Genomic DNA, 18,951 nt, shown 5'->3' with positions numbered 1-18,951 from the left:
AAGGCAGAAGATTGCCTATGTAGTTGGGCCACTGCTGCCCACATGGGAGACCCAGATGAAGTTTCTGGCTTCTACTTTCAGCCTGGCCCACACCTGGCTTTAAGGCCATTTGGAAATGAACCAGCAAATGGAAGATCTGTCTCTGTCTCTCCCTCTCTTTCACTCTGCTTTTCAAATAAATAAATTCCTCTTACAAAAAAAAAAAAAAAAAGTTGAGGCCAGAGCTGTGGCATAGTGAGAAAAGTCATCATCTGTGACATCAGCATCCCATAAAAGTGCTAGTTCCAGTCCAAGCTGCTAAACTTCTATCCAGTTCCATTAATGCACCTGGGAAAGCAGCAGAAGATGGTGCAAGTATTTGGTCCCCTGCACCAACGTGCAAGACCAGGATGAAACTCCTGGCATTGGATCAGACCAACTGTATCCATTGTGGCCATTTGTGAAGTGAACCAGCAGATGAAGTTTGCTGTATCTCTCCCTTTCTTTCTCTAACTCTGCCTTTCAAATAAATAAATAAATCTTTTAAAAAATGAGGGAAGAGTTACCAATGAAATGAAAACTAAAAGTAGAAGCTGTAGTTTACAAAATAGTTGAAAATGTATTAGATATCTTAAAGATCAAGAATTTTTAAAACATTTACTAGCAATATATTTTTAAAAGAATTATGTATCAGCACTGTGGCATTGCAGGTAAAGCCGCCGTCTGCAGTGCCAACATCCCATATGTGTGCTAGTTCGAGTCCTGGTTGCTCCACTTCCAATCCAGCTCTCTGCCATGGCCTGGGAAAGCAGCAGAAGATGGCTCAAGTGCTTGGGCTCCTGCACCCATGTGGGAAACCTGGAAGAAGCTCCTGGCTTCTGCCTTCAGATCAAAACAGTATCGGCTGTTGTGGCCATCTGGGGAGTGAAACAGCAGATGGAAGACCTCTCCCCTCCCACCCCTCTCTCTCTGCCTCTGCATCTCTGTAACTCTGCCTTTCAAATAAATACACACATCTTTTAAAAAAAAAAAAGTATATATTTATTTGAAAGGCAGACTTAACAGACAAACAGGTGAGGGGGATCTCCATCAGCAGATGGTTCACTCTCCAGATGGCCGCAATGGTCTGGATCAGGCCAGACTGAAGCCAGGAACCAGGAGCTTCATTCAGGTTTCCCAAATTTGTGGGAGAGCCCAAGCACTTGGGTCATCTGCTGCTGCTTTCCCAGGCCATTAGCAGAGAGCTGGATCCGAAGTGGAGCAGTCAGAAATGAACTGCTGCCCACTGGGATGCCAGTACTGCAGGCAGCGGCTTTACCCACTACGACACATCAACCTCAATACTAACAATGTTTTAAGAAAATGTTTTTGCTTTAACATAGGGAACCAAATTTTAGTGTTATGTACTTTTGATTGAACAGCTTAAGATTTAGAAACACAGAAATCATTTTAATCTGTCAAACTAATCTCCCAAAAGATTTCATTTTTTACAAACTTTTAATATGTTTACTTACTTGTAGGATAATTATTATTAATCAAAATCTATTTCTTGTATCCCATAGTTTTTCAAAAACACATGCTTATATTTTAAAATATTTTCAAAACTACCTACCTAGTTTCTTTTTTATACAGATAATTTATATTTTTACATTTGAGACATTGCTCTAAAAATCTCTAATACATTTTTTTAACAAAAGTACAGTGGCCAGCGCTGTGGTGTAACAGTAAAGCCGCTGCTCCAGTGCAGGCATTCCATCTGGGTGCTGGTTCAAGTCCTGGCTGCTCCACTTCGTATCCAACTCTCTGCTATGGCCTGGAAAAGCAGCAGAAGATGGCCCAAGTGCTTGGGCTCCTGCACCCATGTAGGAGACCCAGAAGAAGCTCCTGGCTCCAGGCTTCAGATCCACTCAGCTCTGGCCATTGCACACAGTTGGGAAGTGAGCCAGCGGATGCAAAACCTCATTCTCATTCTCTCTCTCTCTCTCTCTCTCTCTCTCTCTCTCTCTCTTCTGCCTCTCCTCTCTGTGAAACTCTGACTTTCAAATAAATAATCTTTTAAAAAAGTACATAATTTTGTTCTTTTTCATATATGTTACTTTTTCAATTTTTTTGTTTTTGCCTTTTCCATGATTGTTCTTACATACAGAATTTTTGCTCTTCATTATTCTGAACTAGTCTTGAATTGTTTGTTACACATGAATAATTTTTTAATTAAATTTTTAAAATCTACATAAAGGAAATATATTCACGTTTTTCATATGTACAGTTTTAAGAAAATAATACTTCCTGACACTTTGTGGGTGGGTGTTGTGTGGTCCGCATGAGTGCAGTGTCCAGGGCTGCAGGCATGCTGCGTACAGGTCAATGGCCAAGAAGATGGGTAAGAAGATGGCTGGGGGGGGGGGGGGTGGAATACCAACACACTTCTGGAAGATTTTGAGGAAAACTTTGGTTAGTTTATTGTAGAAGTGGAATACAAACAGAATGAGGCTAGGAATGTATGCAAACAAATTGAGGAACTCGGACACAGGGGAACTAGTGTGCATGTGCAGACAGAACACCTTTTCCTAGGAATTCAGACCAGCCTTTTGAAGTCGTTCAATCTAGTATTCTCTCTTCCTCAAAGCATAAAACAGAGACCATGGTAGCTCCAGAGGTTTCTAAAGAGTTCTTAAAGAAAGGCTTAACCTGGATCTTGCATAGAGATTTTCCTCCAAGTCTTCCTGGGGACTCACTTGCTTCTTAATCTTTAAAATTAGATATTTAGGCAGAACTCTCCTTTTAGGAAACTTACTACATTCATAAGAATCATTCCCTAAAGTATGTAAACCTAGAGGTTTTCTCTTTCAAGCTTGACCTTCGGGAACAGTTTTTAGTTAACTTCTGTCCTTTAATCAGAACCCTAAAACCTTAAACTGGAACAGCTGTCGAGAGTTATGGGAGAAAACAGCCTAAGAAGATAGCTGCTCTCCTAGAGACTAAAACGTTGGATACGCTTGGATGAAAGTCAGGGAAAGAAATGGTAGATCACATGAACTCTAGACTCTCAAAGAAATAGTCTCTCAGAGATTAGAAAAGAACATGAAGCCTCTGAGGCCTTGGGGAGGTAATGTCTTAATCACACTCCTTGAAAAGCCGTCAACTGGAAGATAAGCTTAAAACCTAGGGGCAGCAGCTCACCTTCCACCTGGATGTGGAGGTGGGGAGATGAGTTCCTCATGTTGGGTTCCTCAGTTGGACTCACCTGATAGGTTTCCTAACAAGTAAATGTTTGGGCAAAGCTACAGTGAGCAAGAAGGCAAGGAAATACCTGACTAGTGAGGTGGTGGTGGTTAACCTAGCAGTATGAGAAGCTTCGTTGGTTTGACAGGAAGAGCAACCACATTCCACATAGGGAAGGGGGCAGGGAGTGAAGTGGCAACTTGACAGACAGGTGAACAGGATGCTATGGGATGTTTTATCTTGACAGTGATAAAGAAATTTAAAATAATAATAATAATAATAATACTTCCCACCCACCCTCCTAACCTCCCTCACTTACACCCTCCCCCCTCTTTCCTTCCTTATTTTTCTTTCAGGTCTTGCAATGACATACTTCTAATTATAAAATCACAAGCTGAACCCTCCACTAAATAAAGAATTAAAAAGTAGTAAGTAGAAAAACCACTGTGCCTCAGGAGTATACACAAGGATTATGAACAATCATCAAATCTCAAAATATAAATTTCACACATGTATATTACATTTTGTATGCTGTATATTAGTTACCACAAATCAGAGAAAACATGGTATTTGGCTCATTTCACTAACTAAAAATTAGGATTTCATTCTTTTTTATGGATGCATAATATTCCATCATGTATCTATCCCACAATTTCTTTATTCAGTCAACAGCTGATGGATATGTGGATTGATTCCATATCTTAGCTACTGTGAATTGAACTGCTGTAAAAATGGGGCTGAAGATAATTTCTTCATATGCTGTATATCAACAACTTATACAATCATAATTAATATTCCCATATGTATTGTTTCTATAGAATTTAAGATGTCCACTCATTAAATTTATATCAAAATATTTATCACATTTAGATTCATCTAGTTTACATTTAACAAGTGCATGTACATGAGTTATAAAGACTGAAATACCAGGCAAGCACAGTGAAATAAACTGTTAAACAAATTTTACCTTCTTCTCTTAATATTAATTAGAATTATTTCTTGATCTTGGTTACTTTAAACACAATTTTTAGGGAAAAATATAATGAGCAGTTTTAAACTATCACCTCAACAACTCAGCTGCAACCAGCACGGGAAAAAATGGAACTTGAATATTTATCTCATAAAACAACCCTAATCCCAGCAAAGGAGTTCAACATTTTCTCATGCAATGAAAACTATATCTGAATGTCAGAGCCTTTAATTCACATCTAATAGAGAGATGCTTTCTATGGCATTATTCTAATGATTCTAGCTCCCCACAGTCCATTTCACCAGGGGCTTCTGTGGGAAGCTCCAACTGGCTCTAAGAGAACAAGGGGAGGGGCCAGCACTGTGGCATAGTGGCTAAGCCTCCCCCTGTAGTGCGGGCATCCCATGTGGGCACTGGTTCCTGTCCCAGCTGCTCCTCTTCAGATCCAGCTCTCTCTTAAGGCCTGGGAAAGAAGAGGAAGATGGCCCAAGTTTTGGGCCCCTGCACCCACATGGAAGACCCTGAAGAAGCTCCTGGCTCCTAGCTTCAGATTGGCCCAGCTCTGGCCATTGCAGCCATCTGGGGAGTGGTGAATGGAAGAATTTTGTCTCTTCCTCTCTCTGTAGCTCTGCCTCTCAAATAAATAAATAAAATCTTAGAAGAGACAGAGAAAGATGAAAGGGGAGTCCCTAGGTATCATTCTTTGGAATCTGATGCATTCATAAGGCCATGCAGTATTTCCAATTTTGTTCTCAGAGGTCAATAATTATAGGTTGTCCTAATCAGCTGGAATAGGACTCCATGGGCTTTTGGAAGGAATTTGAGTTGCCCATATTTTACCAAAGATCAATTCTCACAAATTGTACTCACCCACCCAAATCCTTCTTGCTAAGGGACAGGGATAAGTGCCTTAGAATCTTGTCTCCTCTTGGGAAAAGGTGCCCCTGCATGGAAAACCTCCCTGGGTGAGACCCCAGTGGAAAGAAGTGGTCATTAAAGGAGGTACTTTCCTCCCAATGGAGTAGAGAACTTCTTGCTTATGGCCTTGTCTAAATACTGATGGACTTTAAGGATTCAGAAGGCTTCCATAGCCTAGGCAGCTCATGTCTAGTTCCTCAGGTGATCACTGATGTCACACATAAAAGTATTAATTGCTACAAAATAAAAGTGACCATTGTAAAATTAACACAGGAGTCATTGTGCACTAACTTCCCATGCACGACCTTAACACTATGCTTAAAAAACAGAGGAGGGAGTATGGCACCCCCACCATGAGCACCCTAACAATGCTTTCAACTTAAATCTCTTACAAGTCTCACCCCCTGGAGAGCCACCAGCAGTGACACACTGGAGACCTCTCACAGGTCCAACCCAGTTGCTTCTGGTTCATTGAGGGACTCAACCACACAACTATGGAAGGGGCCTGATCCCCTCATAACGATGGGGAGAGGTTTGGCTTCTGTCTTTCCAAAGATCGCTCTGCAGCCTATAAGGATACTGGCCCAAAATGTCAAACCCTGGACCCCAGTCTCCAAAAGCCAACCCTCTGACAAGCCAACTCAGAGTCTTTCCCTGAACCAGTCATTCATAGAAGGAGTCCCTTCAGATAGGTTACAGCTTAAATGGAAGGGACCTTACCAGGTTCTGTTGAGCATGACCACCTCATTGAAATTAGGATCAAACTTCTACCTCTGAAGACTTCACAGCTGAATTTGAAAGACACGCCATTCATCTTGTCAGAGACCTTAAGCAAAAAGATAAGGGAAGCCTTTGCCTTCATCACACCAAAACTGCTCCACCTTAAGGCAGAGCTGCTACACCTGCCTCTCTTGATTCTGAGAACCTTATCAACCTTAAAACTCCTAAGGGTTCTTCTATTATAATTCTCTATACTCAAACTAAATGGGCTTATGGTCTATCACCACCCACCACCATCCATTTGTACTATCATATCTGGAAGCCTATAAGGTGTGTCCTTTTTGTGTTAAGATGGCATTCCAGTTACAATAGGTCTCGTTCAAGTTTTGCTCATACTAATTAACAAATTTCTATGTTTCAGAGCTCAACATCAGGAGTAACTGACCATGCAACAGACACAGATTTTGGCAGTGACCGAGACTGCTCCAGCTCACAAGGCAAATTTGTTAGATGAGATAGGCAGAGACTTTCAGACCAAAGACAGGCAGGGCCTGCACTACACCCTTCACAAGCAGGAAACAACTATAGAAGACTTGATGATTCTGTGCCCTTCAACATCCCTTAGGATTAAGGAAATGGAGTCTCTGAAAGAGGAATGATGTAGGCAGGTATATAGGATCAGGTGTGTGAGCAGGAAGACCACGCCTTCACCACACCCCCTGTGTGATCTCATGCCCCTGTCTGACCACACCTGTTCACCCACCTGCCAATCCGAAAGGCCTGAAAGATGATGGGCCCAGCATTTTTTCCCTTTGCTCTTCCTTTTTCTCCCTGCCCTTAACCCCCTTGCTAGGTGCCCTTCAATTTAACCCAATACTTATTGTGAGTTGTGGTTTGTTGTCATGCCATGCTAAGTAGGGTCATGCTTGCCCTAAAACAAAGGGCGAAGATGTGGATGATCCCAGGAGTTAGCCTGAGCCCAGGCACATTTCTCCCTACTGCCACCTTCTGCCAAGCAGGTAAACTGCTCCCAGGTGTGGCCCAGATCCACCTGGAAAGCTACTTTCAAGCTGACTGGAGAGGCATATTGGTGCCAGTGTCAGTTCTGTCCTATAGTTAGTGTTCCCCTGAGTTAGTTACACCCCTTTGCCCTGCCATTTAAATGCATATGTGGCTGTGAATAATATCAGACATGTTTACCAGAAAAAAAAAGGCTGGTGGACACTAGCAGTGCTCACCTTTCCCCAGTAACATGTTGAAAGAAGCGGCTGTGAGCCACCATAAAAATAGCCTTTAAAAAAAAAATAAATAAAACTCCTGAGACAAACCGTTCCAGAGACGGCCTTGGAAAATGGGGAGTAAACCGGTTCACAGAGAAAGCAGTCAGCTACTAACCAGAGATACACAGAACACCTGCCTTGTAGATAAGCCCCTTCCCTACGCTTGCTCAAGGTTAACTAAGAAAGCTGCAAGGCACGTAGCAACCTATTCCTCTCTCCTAGAAACCCCCTCCCCTAATGTATCCCTTTGACCTAGTACTTTTCCACCGACATTACCACTTTTAGACTGCCATACAGGGCCCGCTACTGAAAATTATCCAATGAACTTACGCCAGTCTATAGTATGTTAATTTTGTGGTTTTGCCTTTTAAAAGCTGTGTAAGATAGCTGCTCGGGGCTCCTCTCGCTTGCTTGCTGCTTGCAGCAGTAGAGGGCCCATTTGCGCAAATGAAATAAAATTACCTCCTGTTCTATTGCATCGTCTGGTCTGGAGTCTGTGTTTCTGGGGTCGTCACAAGAGGACACCGCTTTTGGGGTCCTACAATGTGAGGACCAGTCCCCATTCCTGGCTGGCTCCCCATTTGTTGCATTCAAAATTAGGCCCAGGCTGCTCCCCACTGAAGAGCCAATTCACCAGAAATGAGAAATGATGCAAGGAGACAGCATTATTTAAGAAGCCAGCATTCTTAGAGAAAATGCAGACCTCTTTCATCCCAAATATGCTCTTCTCCAAGAATGATAGCTTCTTAAAGGAACCTGTTGCCATGGGGCCGGCACTGTGGCACAGTGAGTTAACGCCCCGGCCTGAAGTGCAGAGCATCCCATAGGGGCGCCAGTTTGAGACCAGCTACTCCACTTCCCATCCAGTTTTCTGCTATGGTCAGGGAAAGCAGAAGGTGGCCCAACTCCTTGGGCCCATGCACCCGCATGGGAGACCCAAAGGATGCTCCTGGCCCCTGGCTTCAGATCAGTGAAGCTCCGGCCATTGAGGCCAGTTGAAGAGTAAACGATCGGATTGAAGACCTCTCTCTTCTCTGCCTCTCCTCTCTGTGTAACTTTGACTTTCAAATAAATAAATCTTTAAAAAAATAAAAAAGGAAAAACCTGTTGCCTTTTGTTGACTCCCATCTCTGGTGAATTGCATCTAGTGCTGAGCAGCCTGGACCTGATTTTGACCCCTAAACAGACACTCTGGCATTCTAATTTGAAACATGAACATTCCAACCAGTCACTTAACAGCCGCACCATGTATCCACTCCTCTTGTTAGTTTTAAACAGGCTTTCCTGTTATACATTTGTACTATCATATAACCTATATTTCTTAATCATTATATATACATATGTTTAAATATACATATATATGTATGTATGTGTATATACACACATATTTCATTCCCTTACCTGGGAAGAGAAAGACCATTTACTTCAAACTAAGAACAAACAAAAAAAAGGTGTCTTGGGGATGTGGGACTTCACTGAATCATATGGGAACTGGAGCATTTGGTTTCGGAAGCACAGGTAGGCTGCTAAGACTTCTGAACTTGAGCTGACCACCCCCCCCCCCACCCGCAACTTAGTGAAGTAAAAAGATGGAATGACCACTTGTCCCTGGAATTACGGATATTATACCACAGGAAAATTCACAATAGTTTTCAAACTAAGAACTAAAAACAATTTTCTCTATTAATATCACAACGAAATTACTAAAAAGGCTGACATAAATGTATAGGAGAGGCTGGCACATGAGTCGTACCATGATCACCTTCAATAAATCAATGTAAGTTTTGAGCCCTTAAAATTCTCACCATTTAAATCCAAACAATGTAAAAAAAAAAAAAAAACAACTAGGAATAAGACCCCAAACATCTCAGCAGGAGTCCCCAGATCCCCTATGCACCCTGAATGAAAACAGCAATTTCTGCTCCCCAGCCCCTCCCCATCTGACACAGATCACCCCCAAGATCAACTCCTTTAGGTGCCTGCACTGAGTCCTACATTCTCAAGGTCGGGCATTCGGGCTGTGTTTCTGTCTCCTGTCCACTCTGGAAGTGTACACGTTTTAATTAGACCAGCAATGGGTCTGCGGAATAAACTCAATTTTAAACGTTTGAACCACTTGGGCAACAAAGGGTTCACCGAGCCCAGTGCTGAAATCAGTGCCATCGACATCGCTCAGGCGGGGAAAGTGGAGACTTTTGGGCAGGAGTCCGTGTTCCCCTTTCCAACTGTCTACAGGAGGCGGGGAGCTGACCCCAAATCTGCACCCTGGTGTGGACCCAAAGGCGGACACAGCCCCAGCCCCACCCGCCTCCCCGAGTCCAGCGCTCAGGACTCGCACAAGAGGAGCACCTGGCACTGGCCTTGGGAGCGCTCCTCTCACTGCAGAGCCTGCGGAGCTGAGACGGAGCCGGGCTTCAGGCAGCAGCTGCCAGGCCGGGATGGAGAGCGCTGTCACCCCGCTCTGCCAAGACGCCCAGCGGGATGCAACGTCTCCCTGTGCCCTCGAGAAGCGAAGCGTTGGGTGAAGGGCGGGTGCGCTCCGAGGGAGCAACTCCAGTATTGTGACGTCCGGAGACAGGGGGCGGGGCGTCACGCGGGAGGGAGGTGAGCTGCGCGCACAGAGGGGGAGGCGTGGCCCCAGGCCGCGCCTCGACGTGCGCCCTCTAGAGGCCGGCTGAGATGGCGTCTGGCTGGCCTTTGGGCGCAGGTCTGGCGCTCTTCTCCCTGCAGCTTCCGTTGCGCTGTCGGCCGAGTTGGGCTATGCGTGGTAATACAGTGTCTGCTCCGCTGCCCGCCGTCGTGCCCCTTCCTCGGTGGGCGTCGCATGCCGTGGTGGGGTGCGAGTGGACAGTGTCCCTAGGCCCTGCTCCATGTGGGTCCTTCAGTGTGCTCAGGGAGTGGGACCCCAGACCCTCGGCACCCCAGGAGGGGCCGTGGGTCTGTTCCTGAACCGCCCGATTCTGCCTGGTTTGGGGATGAGAGAAGTGTAAACCCATGAGGAAATCTCGCCTTCCACTCCTGTCCTAATGAAAGAAGTTTGACCATGTTGGGTCTTCATCGCATCAGAGCTGCTAGTTTTACTGGTTTTTTGTTTTGTTTTGTTTTTTTCCCCTCCTAGTTAAGTTGTGTATGAAAATCTCAAACTTATTTTCTGCCCCCGAAGCACCTATTTCTGATGGAAAAAATTTCAGTGTATGTGAGGCTTTGATGATCTGGTTGAGACAGACCACTTCTCTTAGGACGTGGATATCTGCTGTTGAGAATGTTGACCAGGACCTGTGAGTGCTGAAACCTCACTTGCACTCTCCCAGGCACTGAAGGGGGAGAAGTTCATTCTTACTTGTGCTATTTAGTACTTCTTGAAGGAACCTGCATATGCAGATTCAGTATTGTATATCTTTGACAAGCAGATGCAAATTTAAAATGGGACTTCTTTAATCTGACAAGATCAGAATAGTGTCCTGCATTAAACTGTTAAAACTTCTCCCTTTTCTTTTTGGCCAATAAAGTTGTAAATACAGACTGTCATACAATAAAATCTAAAACAACAACAACAACAAAAGCTGCGGAGATTAACTGAATCATCCCTGAAGCCAGGAACCAGGAGCTTCATTCAGGTGTCCCACACTGGTGGCAGAGCCCAGGCACTAGCGTCATCTTCCACTGCTTTCCCAGGTCATTAGCAGAGAGCTGCATCAGAAGTGGAGCAGACTGGAACTGGTATCCATATGGGATGCCAACCTTGCAGGCAGTGGCTTTACCCACTATGCCACAACGTCAACCCCATCACTAACACTATTTTAAGAAAACCTTGTTGCTTTAACACAGGGGACCAATTTTTAGTGTTATCTCAGTGCACTTTCGACAACAGCTTAAAGTTTAGAAAAATATAAAGAATATTCATTTAATCTTGGTCAACCTATTCTCACAAAAGATTATTTTAAAAAATTTTAATATATTGTTAGTTGTAGGATATTCATCAAAACATATTCCTTGTGCCCCATAGCTTTATCAAAAACATGTGTTATGCTTATATTTTAATATATTTTAAACTACCTACCTAGAGTATTAAATTGATGTCAGAGTATTTATCACATTAATATTCATCTAATTTATATTTAACAAGAATATTTACATCAGCTATGAACATTGAAATATCAGGCAAACATGATGAAGTTAAACTGTTATCCTGAAACACAGAACACTATATTGTACTCTGACATGAGCTTAGGTTAGATTTCTATTTTCATGATTTTAAACATCTAACATATATAAATAGGTTCCAGATTGGGCAGTAAACCCAGGCACAAACATATGTTAACAAACATAAAGACATCTTTATTTCACCAACGAATTTTAGCTATTGATCAAAGATTTATAGAAGTCCCATGAATTTAAGATTTATGGCTTATTAACACACATATAACATATATCACATGAAAAAAACCAAGCAGTTCTGTAACAGCTTTTTCAATTATTTGAAATGCTGAGTTACAGAGAGGCAGATGAAGAGAGAAGTCTTCCATCTGCTGGTTCATGTCTCTAATGGCTGCGGTGGTCAGAGCTGGGCCAATTCTTTTTTTTTTTTTTAAACTTTTATTTAATGCATATAAATTTCCAAAGTACGACTTATGGATTACAATGGCTTCCCCCCCATACCGTCCCTCCCACCCACAACCCTCCCCTTTCCCACTCCCTCTCACCTTCCATTCACATCAAGATTCATTTTCGATTATCTTAATATACAGAAGATCAGAGCTGGGCCAATTCTAAGCCTGGAGCTGCTAATGGGTCTCACACAGGTGCAGGGGCCCAAGAACCTGTGCCATCTTCCACTGCTTTACCCAGGCCATAGCAGAGAACTGGATTGGACAAAGAGCAGCAGGGACAGGAACCTGCACCTGTAAGGGATGCCGACACCTCAGGCAGAGGCTTAGCCATAATGCCATAGAAAGAGTTTCTCTATTAGAGTATCAATTAAAGGCTCTGAAATTCAGTGGCTATTTCCCCTCTACACCATAGTGCCAGCCCACCGGAACAGCTTTAAAAAAAAAAAAAAAAAAAACTTTTCCCTCTTCTTTTAAAAACATTAATCAATTAGAATTATCTCATGCTCTTAGTTACTTTAATTAAACACCATTTTTAGTCAAAAACATGATAAGCAATTTAAAGCTATCACATCAACATCTCAGCTAGAACCAGCAGGAGGAAAAGGTAATTTGATCGTTTATGTCATAACTATAATCCCAGAAAAGGAGTTGAACATTTTCTCATGCAACAAAAATGACACCTGAATTTCGGAGCCTTTAATTGACACTCTAAAGAGAGATGCTTTCTGTGGCATTACTCTTAGGATTCTTCTTCTTCTTCTTCTCCACTGTCAATTGCACCAGAGACTTCTTTTAAGAAAGCTGGGGAGTGACCCAGCGGATGGAAGACTTCTCTCTGTCTCTACCTCTCTGTAACTCTTTCAAATCAATAAAAACATATCTTTAAAAAAATAAATGTTTAGGAGAAGCTGGCACATGAGTCGTACCATGATCACTTTCAATAAATCAATGTAACAGTTTTGAGCCCTTAAAATTCTCACCATTTAAATCCAAACAATGTAAAAAAAAAAAAAAAAAAAAAAAAAAAAAAAAAAAAAAACTAGGAATAAGACCCCAAACATCTCAGCACGGGTCCCCAGATCCCCTATGCACCCTGAATGAAAACAGCAATTTCTGCTCCCCAGCCCCTCCCCATCTGACACAGATCACCCCCAAGATCAACTCCTTTAGGTGCCTGCACTGAGTCCTACATTCTCAAGGTCGGGCATTCGGGATGTGTTTCTGTCTCCTGTCCACTCTGGAAGTGTACCACGTATTAATTAGACCGGCAATGGATCTGCGGAATAAACTCAATTTTAAACGTTCGAACCACTTGGGCAACAAAGGGTTCACCGAGCCCGGTGCTGAAATCAGTGCCATCGACATTGCTCAGTTGGGAAAGTTGGGACTTTAGGGTAGAAGTCCGTGTTCCCCTTCCAACTGTCTACAGGAGGCGGGGAGCTGACCCCAAATCTGCACCCTGGTGTGGACCCAAAGGTGGACACAGCCCCAGCCCCACCCGCCTCCCCGAGTCCAGCGCTCAGAACTCGCACAAGAAGAGCACTTGGCCCTGGCACCTGGCACTGGCACTGGCCTTGGGAGCGCTCCTCTCACTGCAGAGCCTGCGGAGCTGAGACGGAGCCGGGCTTCAGGCAGCAGCTGCCAGGCCGGGATGGAGAGCGCTGTCACCCGGCTCCGCGGGAATGGCCAGCGGGATGCAACGTCTCCCTTTTTCCTTGAGAGGTGTTGGGGAAAGGGCGGGTGCGCTCGGGCCGCAGCCAATCCCGAGGAGAGAGAAACTCCAGTATTGTGACGTCCGGAAACGGGGGCGGGGCGTCACGCCGGGAGGTGAGCTGCACGCAGAGTGGGAGGCGTGGCCCCCGGAAGGACGGCTGAGGTGGCGTCTTGCTGGCCTTTGGGCTCGTGTCTGGCGCTCTTCTCCCTTCAGCTTCTGATGCGCTGTCAGCGGAGTTGGTGTCTGTGTGGTAATAGTGTCTGCTCGGCTGCCCGCCCTCGTGCCCGCCGCCCACCGCAACGGTGAGTGGCGGCGGCTCGGGCTCCGAGAGGTCCACTGGGCCCGCCACCAGCAACCGCACCTTTCTCGGTGGGGGTCCTATGCCGGGGTGGGGTGCGAGTGGACAGTGTACCCGGGCCTGCGCCATGCGGGTCCCTGGGGGGGCGGGGTGCGTTCCTGCAATCCCTGTGCTTCTCTGAAGTGGCCCTGGGTCTGTGCCTAAACTTCCTGGTTCTGTCAGGTTTGTGGATGAGCAAAGCTTAAACCCCTGAGGAAATCGCTTTAATGTTTCGTCTTCCACTTTGGTCCTAAATGAAAGAAGTTAGACCATTTGGGTCTTCATCGCATCAGAGGTGCTAGTTCTTTCTTTTTTGTTCTCTTAGGAAAGTTGTGTATGAAAATTTCAAACTGATTTTTTTTTTACCCCCAGAAGCTCCTATTTCTGATGGAAAAAATTTCAGTATTTGTGAGGCTTTGATGCAGATTTAAAATGGGACTTCTTTAATCTGACAGGATCAGCTATCATGCCATGTATTAAACTGCTTCAAAGTACTCCCTCTTCTTGTTTGCCAATAAAGTTGTAAATAAAGACCGTCATACATTAAAATCTTAAAAAACAAGAAAAAGAAAAAAATACTGCAAATATTAACTGAATCATCCCGAGAAGGGTTCTGTAATTGTTTCTTGGGTTTTAAGAACTTGCATTCACATTTTCCTAATGTGTGTATTCGCCTATGTAGGTTTATTTAGGCTTTGTTCATTAATTCCCCCTCTTTTCTTCTAGGTAATTTTCCTTTATGGATTGGGAGATACTGCTTAGGTACCATTCCTAGTAACAGTTATGAAATGGGATCATGCTATTCTGCCTGCAAGGTCAAAGGTTCTGATTAAGAACACTATTCAAAGTTGTATAAAAAAGGACTGCTGGCAATCTTTCTTACAGTCCAGTGATGAGATTTGTCCTTTCTTTCTTAAAAGCTCTCAAGATTACCGCCTGTCATCTTGAATTTATCATTGTTTTCTGTTATTTCTATAACACCCTAAAAGTTACTAAGTCTTCCTAGGTTGCTTTGGGTTATTGGAGGCCAGAAGTGATGAATCTTTACAGACGCTGTGCAACCCAAAGCTTTCAAAAGACTTAAATTTCACAGCAGGTTTAGAATAACTGGTTGATTTTTGTTAAGAGGAAAGGGAGCAACCTGAGGCATGCAGTGCTCTAAAATGAGGCATTCAGTGTTTCCTTGAAATAGAAAAATCAGTAGGAGGGCAGGGGAAGCAACATGATGATTTATCTGGAGCCTTATCAAACAAATCTGTACTAACTTGACATACACACTATATACTCAGTTTTTTCCATATGATAGATTTTTGTTTTGTATTTAAAGAGCTGATTCTCTGTTTGAAACAAGTAAAATATGAATGTTTAAAAGTGGAGAATTGGAGCAAAACAATAAATGTTAAGTGAATAACTGAAAAATAACAAGTCATTTTTAAAATGAGGCATTGGGCAAAAAAAAAAAAAATCTTGTTTAGATTCATTTGAAAGGCAGAGTGGCCGAGAGAAAGTACTGGAGAGAGAGAGAGAGAGATCTTCCATATGCTGATGGACTCCCCAAATGCCCACAGAAGCTGGATCCAGTCAAAGCCAAATCCTATAGCCAGGAACTTCCACCTGATGTCCAGTGTGGATGATAGAGGCCCAAGTGGTTGGGTCCACTTCTGCTGCATTCCCAGGTGCCCTAGCAGAGAGCTGATTGGAAACAGTGCTCTGGGGAGGAATGCAGGTGTCTCAAGAGGTCCCTAAACCACCTATGCCACAACTCTGACTCCCTAATAGAAGCATGTTACTAAGATGTCAGTGGTTGTATTTCCTTTTTGAAATGCATGGTTCTTGCTTGTGCCATTTGGTGCGGTTTTCATTTTCTTTTGTCCTTTTCTCTCTAACTGCAGTCAATAAAACCCACTATATGGAGCAGGCCTTTAGACTAGTGATTAAGAGGCCCACGTCCTGCATCAGAGTGCCTGGGTTTGATTCCTGGATTCAGCTCCTGATTCCTGATTCTTACTCCAGGTTCCCACCAATCTAGACCTGCTGAGGCAACATACATGGCTCAAGTGATTGGGTTCCCGCCACGCAGGAAGGAGAGCAAGATTGAGATCCTAACTTCAGCCTCAACTGTTCCAGGCATTTGGGGTGTGAACCATTGGGTGGCATCTCTGTCCCTGTCTCTCTGCCCATCAGATACTTTTCTAAAAACCCAGAATAGTGTGTGTCTTATCTGTTTTATGCAGAAAACATGACCTGTATATCCTGATTCCTCTGCCATAGATCCTTTCTTGCCATAGTTAAAATTAATTTTCTGTTCTTCTATATTTTGACTTTCTTCATAACTTTCTAACAGTGATTTGATTTGTATGGTAGTGCATTTATAGCCTGTTTACTACATGATAGACACACGGAGTGGACACAGTGTGTATCTACAGCTTTGTGATGTCAGAAGACATAAGCTTTTTTTTATTTTCTCTCATTTGTTATTTTTGTTGCCTTAAAAATAGCTTCTGGTGTTTTTTAAAGCATTTAGGGGGGCTGCTCCATTGGGTTGCATATTTTGGGCAAAGACTGTATAAATTGGGGGTAATACTGGTTTATGTGATTGTAAAATAAAATTAATTAAGAGTAGCAGCATATCTTGGGAAAAACACAGGGTAGTAATGCATATTAATAACTTTGGAAATAATACTTTGGGGCACAAATAAGGATAACTTATGAAAAGTAGTGATTTAGCATAAAATGCTATGCATTGCCTATATAATTGGATTGAATGATTGAGAGACAACACTGTAACAGCCTCTCGCCCCCTACAGTGAGTAACTGGAAAAGCCTTTGAACTACCAAGAAGCTATATCCTAAAGGGCTGGTAATTTTTCACAGTGAGTTTCAGCATCTTTAGCCAAATGTACATATAAGAGCTATGAGAGGAGAAAATAGCTAAAGTTTTATACTTTAAGGACAATTATAAGATAACATTAAATTTTATTCTGTTTCTCTAGTTATCAGAAGTGTAAAGCTTTCTTTCTCAATGAAATTTATACAATGATTTTACTATGTAAAGTGTGTATGGGAATAAGGTTTTCATTCATCCAAGCCAGCCATGTTAAGGCAAAGCAATAATATTCTGATTAACATTGTTGAACCTGTATTCCATTCTGGGCTCTAGTAGGTAGATGGAAAATTATTTTGTAAACAGGGCTTTTAGTAACTATGCATTCCCCAAGCTATAAATTGCTAAAAAAAAAAGCTGATGTGTACAGCTTCTTTAATTATCCCTGAAGTCATTATCACAATTACTAAAATACAGAATACACTAATGATACACTTAGATATTAAAATAGATAGAAAGTTAAACAATTTACATAAAACATAGACAGTACCCATGGGATATATTCTATACCTAAATATTCTATACTGTTTTCTTTGGCAAGGGTAACACATAAGTTTGTTAGTTTAAATGCTGCTTGGGATTGGTTTTTCAAGACGGGAGATCTGGGAGGGGGCTTACTGTTCTAGCCTAGGGAATGATAGTTTAAAAAAAAAAAAAGTGGAGAGAGCAAAATCTCAGGGAAGAGTTAGGGAGAGGGAACTCCACACAAATTAGGGGCACACTGTGGACCTACATGGAGGGTGAGCACATGCACAATTCAGGACCCTAGCAACCAAGAGCCTCAGCACCAGCTTTGGAGAGTGAATGAGACCAGTCTACAGCAGCCCAAGCCACTGCTGATAAAGCTATGGGAAGAGCCTAGTGTGAATCTGTCTTGTAGCCCTGTAGAAGAGGCAGTGTACCTGCCAAACTAGAAGGAAAATAGGAGGGAGGGGCACATTTCCCTTTCCCTGACCACCTGGCACCAGCATCCTGTAACTAGCTGAGAGAGAGAAGGTGCAATTTTGGACATATGTAACAGCTGTGCCAGTTAATGCTCATGTGTCTAGGACACAGCCAGGAGGAGACACCCAAGTCTGACTAGGAGAATTGACCGGGGGCTGGGTACTCATAACTGTGCGAGCCTTATATGACGGGACTGTGAAAACATTGTGGCTGCATGGGAGGGCACAGTTTATGGCTGGGATATTGAGAAGTCATTGTAGGTGACTCCACATGCTTGGGGCTCCCTGATTCCCTTGTGAGGGTCATTGATATGTGATCTGTGTTCACACTGAAGAATGATGAGATCCTTTGTATGATTGTTGTGGCAGTACAGATGAAAACTGTACGAACTGGGGCTAGCACCCAGGCTTTGGTCTCATTAAGGAGAGGAGGCGAGCATGAGAATATACCCAGAGCAGATAAAACATCCCCTCTGATAAGAAAGAGAGAGAGAGAGATAAAGAGAGAGAGAGAAAGATATTATTATGCCCTACTTTTGTGTCACCTTGGACCCTCCCCTCAACCTGGAGCACTAAACAGAACTCCCTGACTGCACCAGCACAAACTTATGTGTATACACTAAAGGAACAGACACTCCACTAAGCCACAGAGGATTATTCCAAAAATAAAAGCCATCACAGGAGAAAAATCCCATCAAGTATTTCCAAAAATGCCTAATAATAAATGCAGCAATTCAAGAAACAATAAAGAAGACAACATGATGCTCCCAAAAGAACACACATTTCAATAATAGAATGTGAAAATGAACAGATTAATCAATTCAACAGGAAGATTATAAGTGACTATTATAAACATATATGCTCCTAATTACAGGGCACCTGGTTATTTAAAAAGAAATGATAATGGATCTAAATAGAGGCATAGACTCCAATATAGTAGTAAATGGGGAACTTCAATACTGAACTTTCAGCAGTGAATAGATCAACCAGACAGAAAATCAGCAATGAAACAATACAGTGAATTGACAATATAGACCAACTGGGTATAGAAGTAACATTCCTTAACACAATCAAGACAATTTATGACAAATCCATGGCCATTCTTGTATTGAATGGGGAAAATTTGAAAGCATTCCCACTGAGATCCAGAACGAGACAAGGATACCACTCTCACTGTTTCTATTCAAGTTATTCCTGGAAGTTTTAGAGCCATTAGAAAAGAAAATGAAATCAAAGGGATACAAACCGAGAAATAGGAATTCCAACTATCCATATTTGCAGATGATAAGATTCCATATACAGAGGATCCAAAAGAGCCATCTAAGAGACTATTAGAACTCAGAGAAGAGTTTGGTAAAGTGCAGGATATATAA

At 42.9% G+C, this 18,951-nt stretch overlaps 1 long non-coding RNA gene across 6 annotated transcripts in view; it reads right to left on the bottom strand.

Moving 5' to 3' along the window:
- The window catches only part of LOC103348022 (uncharacterized), a 44,390-nt gene extending 34,384 nt beyond the window's left edge, over positions 1 to 10,006 (bottom strand). For 2 of the 6 annotated variants that reach the window (XR_016235646.1, XR_016235645.1), the window contains exons 1-2: positions 9,439 to 10,002; positions 5,810 to 5,915 (exon numbers count right to left, since the gene is read on the bottom strand). This is a non-coding gene — a long non-coding RNA (uncharacterized LOC103348022). Of the gene's footprint in view, positions 1 to 3,927; positions 4,635 to 5,809; positions 5,916 to 9,438 lie in introns of those variants that run through there. The other 4 variants (XR_016235644.1, XR_016235641.1, XR_016235643.1 and 1 more) reach the window with 4 other exon arrangements.
- Positions 10,007 to 18,951: the final 8,945 nt, after the last annotated feature.

The sequence above is a fragment of the Oryctolagus cuniculus genome, chromosome 6 (assembly GCF_051225735.1).
Source record: "Oryctolagus cuniculus isolate XC-2025 breed Fujian yellow rabbit chromosome 6, ASM5122573v1, whole genome shotgun sequence".
Taxonomy (NCBI): Eukaryota; Metazoa; Chordata; class Mammalia; order Lagomorpha; family Leporidae; genus Oryctolagus; species Oryctolagus cuniculus.
Note: the sequence above shows the minus strand (reverse complement) of the source record. Positions and strands in the feature narration are given on the sequence as shown.